Source organism: Eublepharis macularius, chromosome 5, assembly GCF_028583425.1.
Source record: "Eublepharis macularius isolate TG4126 chromosome 5, MPM_Emac_v1.0, whole genome shotgun sequence".
Classification (NCBI taxonomy): Eukaryota; Metazoa; Chordata; class Lepidosauria; order Squamata; family Eublepharidae; genus Eublepharis; species Eublepharis macularius.
In genome coordinates, this window is record NC_072794.1 from 134,740,081 (window position 1) to 134,754,491 (window position 14,411).

Below are 14,411 nucleotides of genomic sequence, written 5' to 3' on the forward strand. Positions count from 1 at the left end.
CCAAACTACACCAAAATTCAGAGCAAGAAATCCAGTGTAGGAAAGTGTATTTGCATAACTGAAAGTATAATTAATTATCAAGTGCCCTTAAGTTGCAACTGACTTATGATGACCCCCCTCGCAGGGATTTCAAGGCAAGAGATGAGCAGAGGTGGTTCACCATTGCTTTCATCTGCATAGTAACCCTAGTCTTTCTCCATGGTCTCCCATCCAAGTACTGACCATAGCTGAACCTGCTTCGCATCCTGGGCTATTCAGGCTGCTTAATGAAACTATACTACTTAATATTACTGATAACGGACATAATAATGCATAAAGTTTTTGCAGCTGGTTGTTGTTAATGCCTTATTAGGAGGTGGCATGCATAAGCTCTCACAATAATGGTTCACACTTGGATTGCTGGCAACTGGTCCCCTCTATCTTTTTTTTTTTAAAATAACCCAAGAATTTATTTAACAAGCAGGCTCCCCTTTGTCTTTGAAAGGCCTACTACTTTGATACATTGCCAGAACTCTTTACAGAGCTCTTGTGTCTACACAACAGATTAGGGAAAATGGTATTTCTTAGGGGATAGTGACTGATTAGATCTGCCTGAATTCTTTCTCTGGGCATGATGGCAGATAAACAGTAATGGGAAAAGGGGAAACTCTGGGACAGCAAAATGAGCAAATTTTAGCTGAATATTGGATGGAATTTAAATGGAGAAAAGTTTTTTTTAAAGAAATAAGCTGCTCTAATTATTGTTATGGATCATGAATTCCTGAGGCGAGAAATAGCACAGAGTTTATAATGGTGGGGAGGCACTGTCAACCCAAGCACAGGTTCTGTGTTGACTTCTTTCACTCCTTCTGGCAGCTTGAAGGTGAATGCTCTCAACAGATTGGCGAGGAATATAAAGAGCTCCATCTTTGCCAACTCTTTCCCTAGACACACACGGGCACCAAAGAGCAAAAAATCTTATTTATCCACATAATGTCCATCCTTGTCCAAAAACTGATTCGGGTTGAACTTTTGAGGGGTCTCCCATAGCTTGGGATCATAACAAACGGAGTGTATATCTGGAATAATAGTGGCGCCCTTAGGAATGAAAGAACCAAGAATGTTCACTTCCTCCACAGATTCTCTAGGGTTGGCAGCTAGTAAGACACATTTGAAACGCTGGTCCCCTCTGTCTTGACCCACCATGACTAACAGAATCAGCTCTGGCCTGGGAGGGCTGCTTGTTCAAATCTAATCTCATAAGGGGGCAGGGCTGCAGACTTACAACTCCCCCTCACCCCCAAAGATTTCCTCTGTGCGTTTTCTTCATATCACCTATCCTCATGGAATGAATGCTGCCTAGGAGCAAGAGCTCAAACGGTCTGGGTCCGATCCTCAGTCCTCTCTCCAGCCTATCTGCCTTTCCCCCTCCTAACCAGCTAAGCACTCATAAAATGCCAACAAACGTGATCCCGCGCTCTTGACGGCATTCGTGGCACGTCAGAAGATGGATCGCTTTTTTAAAGGCTCTGCCCTCGTTCACCCGGGCATCACGGCCAAGCAGCGTGCAACTGCCGACCGCGCGGAATCCTTTCCTTCCCGCTGCTGCCCGGGTGCCCTGATTCACCAAGCCCCGGGCCTAGACCCGCGCCCGGCAAAGGCACGAGGACCCGGCAGGGAGCAGAGACGGCGATTACAGCGCTTGTTTAAGGAGGCTCGCAGCAGCGAGGCGCTCACCGCTAGCTCTGAAATAAACCTGCACCGCCTCCCCTTCCCGCCGCCGCCTCCTACAGGAGCGGAGTTTTCCAAAGACGCTGTTACGGGGGGCGGGGGCGGGGAACGCTTCTCAGCCCCAGCTCGTCGGCGCGGCCCCGCGAGGCGCCGCCAGCCAATCGTCCTCTAGCATCTTCAGGGGTAGCTCCAGCCTGTCCTCTCCGCGCAGGGGCCGGGCGGCTGCCGTGCCGAGTTCTGCGCGCTTCTCTCTCCCCCCTTCGCTCGTGGCAATGGTGCGTTCTGCTGGAATGACTCTTGGTGTCTGCCCTGGACTCTCCGGCGTCGCCAGTGTGCTTGCCGCTCGCTAGAGTTGCGGTCGGGCTCTGGCTGGGGAGAGCAGCGGCTGCTGCTTCGGCTGTTGCTCTCTTGACTCTCTCTGTCTTTGGTGGCTCTCTCGCTCTTTCCCTCCTTCCCTGTCTCTCACTCACTACTTTGAAATTTTTACTTCTGCAAATTTTCTTAATTGGTGAGTATTTTTTTCCCTTCTTCTTCTTCTGCGATTGCTTTTTCCTCTTTGATTCTTTTCCATTCCCAAACACGTGTGAATTTCTTTTCTTCTTTTTTTAGAGACACTTTACCTTTTTTGTTGTTCGTTTGTTGTACTTGCAATGCGAGATCTAACAACTGATTTTAACCTTTTTCGACTCTTTCCTCCCCCGCCCGCCAAACTAATTTTTCCTTTGCTTAATCCTCTTCTTTTTTTCTTTTTCTTTTTTGCTTTAAAACACTTAGCCCTGGTCTGTGACTTATGCGCTCCTGTGCTCTGTTTTAGAAAATTTTCTCTTTTTTTCCCCTTCCAGATATTTAATTGGTTTATGTGGCTTTTGTCTTTGAACTTTTAAATGCCCCCCTTCCTCTTTCTTTGTTGTTAAAGCCTTTAGTGCTTGAGTCTGCCAAATGATGTAATACTTTTCTTGGAAGATTTTTTTCTAAAGACATTGCATTTCTGACAGGCATGTCTTGTCTTTCTTTTTTCCCCCATTTTCCTTACCCCCTCCCCAAATCAAAGGGGATCTCTCATATGTTTTGTACTATCATTACTTTCCATTTGGTTTAAGTTCTGTGGTGAGTCTTGGAAGGGGCAAAGAGAACAGAGATGCTGTTCCAACAGAGATAGGCAAGAGGATGGGGGAAAAAAGTTTTTGCAACTTAAGAGACTCCAAAGCGTGAAATAAAGCTCTTCCTGTAGCCTACCATAAGGGAAGCAGTACACTGAATTAAAAAAATACAGTTTCTGTCAGCACTGTGTACAATGCAAGTGTCATTTGTTGACTTTCTGCTATTGACAGATATGATTATCTGTCATGCCCAAAGAGAGTGGGTTTTTTAAAAAATGGTCGACTACTGTTGTAGGATGGTGATATGCTCTTTTATTCCCCTTGTAAAATGTAATCGTTTTTAAGTTATCTTGCATGTGTTATCCAAATAGTGTTGGAATGATCAAGTTCCAGAATCCCTAAACTGCATTTCTGGGATTTGAGAGTAGGAAGCTGAAAGAGAACTTGAGCACATGCCTTGCCTCGTTGCTCAGTTTTATTTCAAAAATAAGTGTTTGGTCTCATTTATTACTTCTGACATGCATCTAAGTTCACAAAGCATGCTACGGCTCTCCGGTATCCTCAGGAGAACCTTCAGTTGGGTCTAAAAAGTTGCCATGGAGAGAAAGTGATTTGCCCAAGGCTGTGTGCAGTAAGCTGAGTGGTAGCTTGAACCTTGTGCTCTCCCATCTAAATCAGTGAATATAAGAACTACTGCACTTACTGGTTCCTTAGGCACGGCTTGAAGATGCTGGCCAGCAGTTCAGGTCTTACTCATTTCAATATATCGGCACTTTTTTTAAAAAAGAAAAGATGGGGTAAATCAGGGTGCTTTAAAAAGGACTCAGTCTCTTGTCTGAAGCAGAGAATGGACACCCTCTATGCTTTGTAAACCTGATCTGATTGTTCTGTTTAAAGACATCCTTTGGGGAAAAGTGATCTGTCAAATTTATATTCTACCCTTTCTCTAAGGAATATAGAGCTTCGTTTTAGCTTTGCAACCCACCTGTGATTAGATGAAGCAGAATGGGGAAGACTTGCCCCAGCCATCCACTGAGCTTCATAGCTGAACAGACATTTCAGTCAGGATTTCCCAGTCAAACACAACACCCCAGTCCCTGCATAATATCTACGTTCCGTTGCAATAGCGAATACAATTGATAACACTATGAAAGAGATTGATCATCTTCACATACATGAGGGGTTTTCCCCTGGAATGTTTAAAACAGCAATATGCTGCTGCTCCCAGATGTAAACGATTTAAGGTTGCTTCTTGGAAAGTTGCACTGAGCTCCCAAATCTTAGTGATTCCCAATCTTAGCAAAAGTCTTATTTCTAATAGGTTTCCTGAATGGGCCATAATGAAGCTTCACTTCACTTGCATTTCAAAAACAGGTAGTTCTCTTTATTTTTCATATATGGGGGGGGGGCGTCTTTTAAAATTCATATGTCAGAAATCCCATAAACATGTCAGGAACCCCTAGGAAGGAGGCAGTCTGGAACAAAAATGCAGGGTATTGTTGGATATTATATATGTGAAAGGCAGGTAGACTCATGCATCCATTACTATATATGTCAGATTTGTCGAGTGTAATCCAACTTCGCTTCACATAGAATCATGTTAACTCTGATGATGTTGAAGAGACAGCTTAAGGGCCAAGTTTATATATTTGCAGTCCAGTCTGTTAACCAGTTCAACTACCTTGCAGACTTGGCTGTTTAGCTAATACTTTGAGACGATGGCTTTCTGTTTTTACATATTTTTAAATTTCACTGTGATGCCTGACAGCTTTTTTTCTCTTTCAGATGAGTTGTGCTGCTGTATGTGTGTGTGTCTTTGGAAAGAGTCTTCTATGCAGAATTTTTTGAATATGTAGATGTAACCTATGTCAAAGATGAGTCCCATTAATTTCAGTGAGGGAGAGTGAAGCACGTGTCCCTCTTATCCACTGAAATCAAGAGCATTCCACACTTTTGATTGTTGGAGAGTACTTGTAGGACACATAGAACTAAAATCTTACATTGTGTGGATTTGACATTAGTATCTTTTTAAAAAAGGCTTCTGGGAAGCAAAATTGTTCAGATGGTAAAGGACTGTGTGTTGTGTAAGGAGGAAAACTAGACAGCACAATAATGGAGCCAGAATAGAGCTCTTTAGAGTCTCTTAAAAGCTGCCTGCTCTCAATAGCAGCTTGTCACTGGTATTATTCATATTTATAGCTTTTTTTTGTTGAAGAGCAAAGTTAGCCTTGATTGGAATGTAAGGTGTTTCTTCGGGAAGCACATACCACAGACTAATATTCTTCCCGTTGCAAGTAGAATGTCAATGGAGGGTGTATGTGGGCTTTGACTGTCAAGATAAAGTCGTCAACAGATTTCAAGGGAATTATGAAATAAAGAGAGTGGGTTTCCTAAGGTTTACTTCTCTTGAAAAGACACAGAACAGGCAGCGATTTGAGAGGAATGCATTGTTAGTATGACTTGTGAAATCTTGCCAACCATCTCATCATCTGCCAGGGAGTAGAAAAGAGTATCTGCATGCACACTAAGGAAGAGGAAGAGGAAGCGGGTAGGGAGAGGTAGAGCCTGAGGATAGTAGAAAGGAAAAGTTAGAGCATCAGTTTTATTGGGAAGGATGGGGTGAGTCGCAGAGGAGCAAAGGAAAGGCTATCTAATTGGAGGGGTGTGTGTATTTAGAAGCTAAAATCTTGTTTGCAGGCCTCTGTGTGTGTGTGTGTGGTGCCTTCAAGTCAGAGTTTACTTATAGAATGTAAAATCTGTTGATGGAGATCCATATTATTTGAAAGGAAAAGTAGTGTGACTCAGTCTTCCCAAGAGAAGAGCCGAAATCATTGCCACCACCAAGTGGATGTTTAGTCTTCTTTAGTCAATAAAAGGACTAGAATACCTGTGATCTGTGTCCCAAATTAGAGTAGTAAGTGGAAATTCCAGGCCTTGAACTCAGTTTAAAGATAAAGCCAAAGGAAATAGGTTCTGGATGCAAAACTGTAGTAGCTCCTTGATAGCCAGACTCTCTTTAAATTATTGTGTCTCCTAGCATTCAGGTGGCACTATAGAATGTTCTAAAAGTGCTGCATGTATTTCCTCCATAACCCCTACACCACCCCTCCTGCTATGCAAAGCTGGAAGAAGGGAGTGAGTATCTGCTGATGAGAAACAGTTTCCATCAAGAGCAGAGGCATTGCCACCTGCTATACCCCCCCCCCATCCTGTTAATTAATCTGTTGATGGCAGGCAGATTTGTTGTTGGGTAATGTGTTCAAATACTTTTAGGGATTTCATGGTTTTCTGTTGGTTCATGAGTTCGATTCTACTTCGAGTCCACATTGAGTAGAGAAAAATGGGTGAAAAGCAATGAAATAATCTGGTTGGTGTTAACCATGGTTATCAGCAGTGTCAACATAAACCTGAGTGGTGGCTGGGAGTTGCCTAAGTGGGAAGGGGGTAGGGAGTGGGAGTGGGCAGTTTTGTGGCTGATCCTTTATTTGTGATCAGCCTTATGTTGGCATGGTTTTCTAATGAATTCATGGCTAGAATAATTTTTCAACTGTAGGTTTCATACTCATGTTCTGAGCTCCACTACATAATACCAGCTCAAGCAACAGCTCCTGGTATGTAGGAGCTTATTCTACATCTTACAGAAACTCAGGAGAAATGTAACTTGTACAGCCGTAGTTTGATTTTTGAAGGGAATGCATCAGAAGATAAGTGCAAATAGCCTGGCAATAATTTAGCAATGCAAAGGCTGCATTTATCCAGCTTTGCTAAGCATGCATGCGTTGAGGGGGAGGGCAGGAAAGTGGCGCGATCTGAAATAATGAGCTGAATGGAAGTAGCATTGGGATATATTACCACAGCAAATGCTTTCCAAATTCATAAAAATTTGCTAGGCAAAAATGTCTTGGGTTAATAACAAGTGATTTTCTTCTGACCCATAAAGCTGTAATGAGGTAGTTAAAATGTAATCCTAAACCTATACTTTTTGTACCTATATTTATAGGAGTAGGTTAATCTGTAGAATTCATGCTGATCTGGATAATCTGAATCTAGCTAAATTGTAGGGAGAAGCTTTTAGGAGAATGCTGAAAAGCACAGGTCCGCCCCCCCCCCCCACCTAAGTTCTGTCACTTTTCCTTTTTTTTGTCAAGGATGCCAGTGGCTATTGCATTTTAAGAAGACAAAGCTTTTGTTTTCAGGCTGGCCTAGAAAAATGCCAGGGATGAAATCAAAGCAAAGGTTTCCAGAAGTTGTCATCTGTGATTAAGCTGATCTCTCTGTTGTGTAAGAACACATTGCTGTTTGGAAGAATAGCTTGCTCTATCCATTTTCTTCCTTCTCAAGCATTTAACACCCTTACCCTTACAAATTCAGGTGAAGAATGCAGTCTCTAAGGCTTTGACTCAGAAGTGCCTGTTTTAATTAGCAGGTCAGGTTTCCACTTGCTGCATCCCCGAAGAAAACTTAATTGTGCCTACTTTACACAATGCTGGATTTGGGTTACTGTAGTACAAAGATTTGCTCAGGAGAAATTTCTTGACATTTTTGAGCTTTTGCTAATGACTCTGGGATTACAGAGGAAATATTTCATGAGGTAGAAAGCAATACTATAAGCCAAGGAGGAGTAAATAATTGTAATAGTGATTTTTTAAAAAAAATCTGAACATAAAATTGCTTATTCCCATGGTCAGTTTGAAGTTTGATGAAGTGTAGTCACCTTTCTGGTGGTCAGAGTAGTGTGTATTACTTTTAAAACCTGACTTGGATCAAAGGTGATTCACACATGAAGTCATTTAATACTCAACTCTGCGGAATCTCAATGTTTGGAGACTCATACTGCAATTGTAAAAATGGTCTCTCTCAACTGAAAAGTATTATATTGGAGGTGCAAGGATATGAAAGCTCTGTTGATGGTGTCTGATCTATGATAGACATCTCACACAAGTGAGTTATCAATTGTTGCAATCATCCAGTGATGAACACATATGAAATTGAGCCAAAGGTTTGATTAATGGATTTTAATCTGGTACCTTAATCAATGGTAACCAGTTGTGGAACTCCCTTTCCCTCTATAGGTAGATCAAAATCCATAATTTCTCCCTAGTCAGCAGCGAAACTTTCCTATTTGGATATTCATTCTGCAGCCAAAGTTTAGTAGGCATGGGAAAGTTCAGTATTTGTGAGTGTGCATGCATGTATGCATCTCTTTTTTGCTTTGTTTTTAATTTATTATGCCCTTAGGAATAGGTAGCCATTGAAGGTGTGGGTTTTTTTTTTTAACTAAAGTATTTTTTTTTGCGTCTTTGGATAGCTGATGGGACAGCTGGATATATTGCAAGATGCTAAAACTTGGGAGAGATCTGGCATGTTACTTTTGCTTCCACCATCACATGTCTAATAATCAAGTGGCCCAAAGTGTGGATACCTGCATCCACCCATCTGGTGCACTTGGCTACAAACCAGTTGGTTCTGCAAATTTAGGGCACTCGCCAGGTTTGCACAAAAATCTGAAAACTAAAAAAGGAGGCTTTCCCCAAAAAAGCAGCACAGTTCCCTGTGCAAGCATAAAGAACTATTCTCACCATGCACTGGAAGAGGAAGGGATGCGGGGGTGGGGGGGGGTGGACTTAAAATGATAACAACAACAACGTTCAATTTATATACTGCCTTTCAGGACAACTTAATGGCCACTCAGAGCAGTTTACAAAGTATGTCATTATTATCCCCACAACAAAACACCCTGTGAGGTAGGTGGGGCTGAGAGAGCTAGAAGCTGTGACTAACCCAAGATCACCCAGCTGGCTTCAAGTGGAGGAGTGAGGAATCAAACCCAGTTCTCCAGATTCCTGCACTCTTAACCACTACACAAGAGTAGAGGCAGGCCTACAAGAAAACACTGATGGTCAGAGACCTCTGCTGCTACAAGCACCCCAAGGCCTCACAGGATAAGTACAGTGGTTGGATGTTCCCATCAAGAAAAATAGCCAGGGCCCAAGTGGTGGGCCGCCACCAATAACTGGGGTCTGTCTTAATCACCAGTAGCTTCCAAAGCCACTGTCAAAGTTGCGTCTGTGTGCTGGGAGTGGGCCTCACCTCCTCTTGACCTCGCAGATGCTGATGCTGGAAAGAGAAAGAAAGGGGAGAGTGAAAGTGAAATGTAGGAGAGGGGCAAGTAACAGAGAAGTCATGGTGGGGAGGAAAAGAAGGAGGGAGGAAAGGTGGAGAAGCCACCACCATAACAAAGAAGGGGGCAGGATGTGGCAGAAGGAAGGGCAGGGCAGGAAAGCCAGTGGTCTGGCACAGCTCTCTGCAACCCCTCACCACTTGAATACTAGAACTGGGATAGGAAAGAATTTGACTACCGTGCCAGGTTGGTCAGTGATGGGTTTTATGAATTATTTGCTTTAATCACCTGAATTTATCCTATCAAACAGGATCCTTGGTATTCTAGAAACAGAGGTGAAAGGGACAAAGTTCTGGGTTTGAGACTTTTATTTATTTTTATTTAAATTTATTTTCTCAAAAGAAAGCTTTAGTTTTGGCTCTGTTTTGTACTGGCTGTTCATTTTGAACGATAACAAAAATATGTTGCAGGGAAGATTCCGTAACAGTTTATTCATTTTGGTGCTGCTGTTACACCTTAAAATAATGCCAATTTGGAGTGGGTTTCTTCCTCTCAGTTGAAAACAGGAGAAGCTGTTTCTGCTCCTTGTTCCAAACCCTTTTAAATGTTTGAAAGCTGTCATGTCAGTGTATTCCCTCCCCCATCTTTCCTTTTGTTTTTAGACAACTGAAGTCGGTTCCTTCAGCTTTTCCTCGTATGATTTGTCTGCTAGACTGTGCGGCTCTCTACTGTATCCTTCCATGTTTGTTACTATCATTCTTAAACTATGGTGTCCAGAACTGGCACAATGCTCCATATGAAGCTTTATAACAAGGCCTCATCTTGAGCTTTATTCTTTCCAGGCCTCTGCTGATACTGGGGTCAATCTGCCAGGTGTACTTGGATGCATACGATCTTGCCTTGGTGCAAGAAGTTTGAGTCAATAATCATGAGGTTCCTTTCTGACTATAAATGGCTTAGATTTATATTTGGGTCAGGATATTTGGGTCAGGATGATCAGTGATGCCTTCGTGCAGCATAAATTTGGATGAAGTCATTTCATAGTATCTGTTTTTCATCAGTTTCTAGAGGTTTGATACCAAGTCATTTGAGCTCAAGGAAAGGCATTCTGATCTCTTCAGAGAACTTCTGATTATTTGAACTTGGGAGTGGGGACAAAAATCCTCAGAAAGGGAAGTGAGTGGATTTTCAAATGTCTTAGCATATAGCATGATAACAAAAACTTTGATGAGCCCATGGGCCCATGTAACCACACCTGCCCCACACCAAGACTTCGCTGATGCAATTGATCTTGTATTCTAGAAAAGGCCACCCTATGATGCTTTTCAAAATGGAATTCAACTAGAACGTAATAAGAGCCCAGTTGAATCCAACTAATCCAGCATTGTGATTTCCACAGTGGTCAACCAGATGCCCAGCAAGTGTTCAAACATGGATCAGAGGCCAAAGCTGCTCCCTGCTCCCCTACTGCTTCTGAACACGGGGAGCCGTCTTAAAGCTGTAATAAAACACAGGCATGTGGCAAATACATTGAAAATAAATTCAGCAAACTGACAGTCTCTTGAGTTTTAGCCATTTTTCCTCTGCAGCCTTGTGGAATAAGATCAGTTCCTTCATGCTTGTAATAACAGAGGGTTGTTTTTTGGGGAATAAATCAGACAACCGTTCCTCTATTTCGTAAGAGGCTTGAGTACTTTTCAGTGTCAGTTACAGATACCCTCTGCATACTGTCGGCTTAACCCACCTCACAGGGTTGTTGTGAAGGTAAAATGGAAAGGGGGAGAATGTTGAAACCACCTTAGATACCCATTTGGGTGAAAATAAAGTAAATAAATATCAACCAATGTGACCTGTAAAAAAGATGTGCCATGGTGCTTTTGGTACTTTATTTGCTGTTTGCAGTTTGTGAGCAGGTCCCAAACTCACCTGTATTACATCAAATAGACTGCAACTCCCGTGGTTGAGAGGAGCTAACATCCATTACAGTTCAGCTAGCATTCCACTCGGGCTGGAATGACTGTGTTTGGGATCATCATTCCACTGAGATAGCTGTAGTTCCAGCCCCAGAGCAGTTAGCTGGTCTCAGGGACTGCCTTTCTACTCTTGGGGCCATCATTCCAGCCCCAGAATACAATTTTCTAACTCCTTCCACATTTTCATTGCAACTTTTCAGTACTATAATGTATTTCAGTGGAGCCAGTGCAAGCTAATTGACATTCGTGGCTCCTGTTATACCCAACAGGACTTCATGCCCCTCTCATTGTTTTCACTGGGCATTCTTGTCATTTGTTTTAGTGCCTCCCTCCCAATCCTTCCTTTTGATGCTTATCTGGAAACACAGCTACAACCTTTTTAAAGATGGCTGGCTGCTCTTGCAATCGCTTTTCTCCCCCCACCCAACATTCAAAGGCTTTCCTGAGCTTTTTCCTCCCAGAGGAAGGGGGGGTGAGTGAACTAGAAAGGTTCCCTCTTTCCGTTTGCAGGCCTTCCAGGCTTGTCTAGTAAAAGTTTGATGTTGATTGTTGATCTGTTGAACTAACAACAGTGTCTTTTGCTTCAATTTGGTTTTTTGACATTCGTTCTTTTGGGGTTCTGTGGTTTGGCGTTGGCTCTGTTGTGCTTGCATTGGCCCTGGGTTCTGCCTGCCTGGGTGGTTTGAGTGACATTGTTTCTCTTGGGCTTGCAACAGTGTCCTTCCTTGCTTCAGTTTGGTTCTGCTGAGATTCTCTTGTTTGACATTGGTTCTGGTGGGATTCTCTGATTTGATATTGATTATGGTGGGATTGTCTGGTGTGATGTTGGCCCCCTTCAGTTTGGTTCTTGTGGGCTTTGTTGGTTCAGCTTGCATTGAGAAGTGCCTTTTGGCCAGGGGTTGCCCCTTCACTTACGGTTTTTTGCCTGGAAAGCCTTGGAAATGTTTCCTCCATAAGACACAGCTGAGAGTGGCTGGGGGCAACTTGTTCAGGGGCTCATAAAATTGTACCCCTTCGGTCAAATCTTCCTGAAACTTGGAGGTTCTTTAGTGAACAGGCAGGACTAGGTTCCCAGCACATTTGGTGAAGTTTGCTTGAAAAATGCCCCCTCCACCGCCCCCCAGATATTTTTTCCCAGAGGGAATTAATGGCCAAGTATATTTAATATTACCTTTTCTTTTCCTCTCTCTTTTTCTCCTTTCTTTCTCTTTCTCTCTTTTTCTTTCTCTTTCTTTCTTTCTTTTTGCTGCATACCCCTATATAAAAAGTATATTTAGAGCTGGCGTTCAGAATCCTACAGGACTGTAGAATCCTACAGCACAGGTACCACAAGTCCACAGGGCCCATGATTGTTGACATTTGAATCTGTCAAGTCTATTTACTAGCTCTGACCTTTCACATAGATGCCTTTTATGCCTGCAGTGCATTCTCCCCACTCCGTCTCTTTTGGACTCCCTGTTCCTTGAGATACATGCATTGTATTGGTGTTTTATAACGCCCACCAACAATATTCTTAAACTACAGCAGAAGAAGTCATTTTGGCATGAAGGGAAATAAAAGGAAGAGAAATTAAAAGAGGAGGAGGATAGATTTCAAGATCATATTGAATTCTGCTCTGGACTTGCTGATCTTGTAAGGGATTTGAAACTAGCTAGGTTGTGTTCCTGCTGAAAAATGCACGTGTTGTTTCAGGTGCTAAGTGTTGGTGAGAGACAGGCAAGATTCCCCATGTAACCAATATGCATTCTGCTGCTGTTCACTCTTAATAGAAGAAATATACTACAGGCCCAAGCAATAAGTGCCCCCAAGGAAACTTATCAATAATGCTTTGCCTTCCATTCTCCAAATAGGGGAGATAGGATCAGAATATTCCTTGCATGGTAAGATTTCTTTGGGGAGAAAGCAGCAGACATATGCAGTGTTTTTATAAACACTGGTTTACTTTAAAGGCTGAGAAGGAATAATGGGCACCCACTAGTCGTGAGAGAGCAATGCTGATCCACACCCTGCTATGCAAGCTCCACAATCCAACAATTTCTGAGCCCACTAAGATAGACGGCTTCACCCAACCATAACATGTAATAAAAATTATATAATGTCCTGATCTCCTTTTGCTGAGCATTCTTACCTCTTTGCCTACAGAAGCAAATGACCTTGAGGAGTGCTATGCAAAACTGAATTATTCAGAAGGGCTTTCTACCCAGATCATAGGCCTATGTTGTAAGAAGTAGCTCAAAGAGATGTATTGATAGGGACAGGGTCTATACACTACTCTGTTGTGTACTGTCTGCTGGTGTAGACATGCTGGGTGCAGCTAGGAGTGCCACTGCCATGACCACAAGGAATGCCGATGTTTTGCATGTCACCCATGCATCCTTCTCGGAGCAGAACTAGGCAGCTGGAAGCAGAGGTGACAAAGCACTCACAAGCAGGCAGTGGAAGTGTGCGAATGCAGGCATCAGAAGAGATGTGTGAGTAGGCAGTCAGCAGTAGTGGGGCCCACCAGACCCCATGGGCCCTGGCAGCTGCCCCACTTTGCCATGTGCTGATGCTTTCATTGGAAGCCATGGAACCTACATATACAAAAGCCATGTGGTGCAGAGTAGTTTAGTAAGGAAAGTAATTGGACATTATTGAGTGAAAAAGCTGCTTGAATCCAACTCAATATTTCCTAACACAGCATGTGTTCTGAACACACACTAGGAATTTCTGCACTTTGTCTCTAATCTGCCATTTCTGGTAAAGTGACTGAGAGATCAGCAGCTGACCAACTTCAGGTCTTTTTGGATAATTCTGGTGCTTTGGACCCTTTTCGGTCTTTATCTAGGCCAGGTTATGGGACAAAGAGCTCTGGTGGCTCGAGTTGATGATTTCTGCCTGAATGTAGACAAAGGCCTTGCTTTGTGGCTCCTCCTGGATCTATCTGCAGCATTCAATACAGTAGATTGTTCCATCTTGCAGAAGTGTTTGGAGGCAGAAGTGAGTATCAAGGGATATGCCTCAGACTGGTACAAATTGTTTCTCATGGAATGGACTAAAAGGGTTACTATTGGAGACCAGGTATATCAAGAGTGGGAAGTATCTTTTTTGAGTTCTACAGGGTGCAATCTTATCCCCCATGTTATTCAACCTCTCTGTAAAGCCTTTAGGAAAACTCATCCGTAGCTATAGAATTGGATGCTATCAATATGCAGATATCACCCAGCTCTATATCTCACTATCCACATCATGACGGAATTCAGTAGAGATCTTGAATTGCTGCCTGACAGCTGTCGTCAAATGGCTGAAAGCAAACAAATTGAAACTGAGCCCAGACAAGACTGAACTGATACTGATTGAGAAGCAGAGATCTTGAAGGACGTTGTACTGCCCACTTTTGATGGAGTTCATTGGACTTCCAGAATCAATTAAGAGCCTAGAAAAGCAAGTTAAGGCAGCTGTAAAAAATGCTTTCTATAAACTCAGTCTAGCCTAGAAGATAGCCCCCTACATCAACATGGCCAATCT

General features: G+C 42.9%; 1 protein-coding gene across 3 annotated transcripts in view; it reads left to right on the forward strand.

The window, feature by feature from the left end:
* The first annotated feature begins 1,931 nt into the window (after positions 1-1,931).
* RALY (RALY heterogeneous nuclear ribonucleoprotein) overlaps positions 1,932-14,411 on the forward strand; it is a 355,194-nt gene continuing 342,714 nt past the window's right edge. For 2 of the 3 annotated variants that reach the window (XM_054981416.1, XM_054981413.1), the window contains exon 1: positions 1,932-2,218. The gene's annotated coding sequence lies outside the window, so the exon portion shown is untranslated. Of the gene's footprint in view, positions 2,219-4,131; positions 4,185-14,411 lie in introns of all 3 variants that reach the window. The other variant, XM_054981415.1, reaches the window with a different exon arrangement.